The following is a 982-nucleotide window of genomic DNA, read 5'->3' on the forward strand; positions in this document are numbered from 1 at the left end:
TAATATAAATCTGTGAGCCCTGCTTATGAATGGCTCTCCGATTGAGAAAAAGTGGGGATGTAAGCGGATGAGTTGGTTTGGCAGTGTTATCAGCTTTAGCGATTATTGCGCTTCGGGGGTTTATGAAGTAAATCTCTAGCAGCATTATTTCTTTATTGAAATGAAAATAAAAGCAAGAGATGTAGTGACCCTATAATGGGGATTGCTACTCCTTTTCGTATAACAGAAACAACAATATATAAAATACATGTAGTAAGAAAACGAAAAGAAACCACGTCATAGCGCCAGAAATCCACAGCGCACAGTCCTATATATATCCACGAATATATGGATATAACTGGCAAAGGCAAGTCACACCACTATGAGTTTGTAAACAAAGTCCCAAATATTCACAAGCGGCCGCGATATAAACTTTTAGCGGCGGCCCGAGAAAACACTTCTAAACGCTTTAGTCTTCTCGGAGAAATTAATATGTGGAAATTTTTTGAAATCACTACACAGAGAAACGGTTAGGGATGCTCTACTGAGACAGTGCACTATACCCTCGGACAACTACTGCTTGGATGTTATAAGCCTTCTAAAATGTAATAAAGATATATCATTAGTGTGTTTCAATATCAGCTGGCATCATTGTGTTATTTATTTCTACACAATAACGTGGAACCATTGAAAACTGAATTTCTCGAAGGCATTCGCTTTTCCGTATGCACAGAGGGTGGTAGTTCAGGCATGTGCGGCCAAGATATCAATTTCCTTACTGACGACTCACGGCAACCCTTCGCAGACCCAAGCAGGACGCGACTATTTGTTAATATAATAATAATAATAATAATAATAATAATAATAATAATAATAATAATAATAATAATAATAATAATAATAATAATAATAATAATAATAATAATAATAATAATACCACCACAATCACAATAATAGTCTTAAGAGAGCCAAAAACAACCATAAGGCATTTCGTTTTCTCTCT

The sequence above is a fragment of the Dermacentor variabilis genome, chromosome 4 (genome assembly GCF_050947875.1).
Source record: "Dermacentor variabilis isolate Ectoservices chromosome 4, ASM5094787v1, whole genome shotgun sequence".
Taxonomy (NCBI): Eukaryota; Metazoa; Arthropoda; class Arachnida; order Ixodida; family Ixodidae; genus Dermacentor; species Dermacentor variabilis.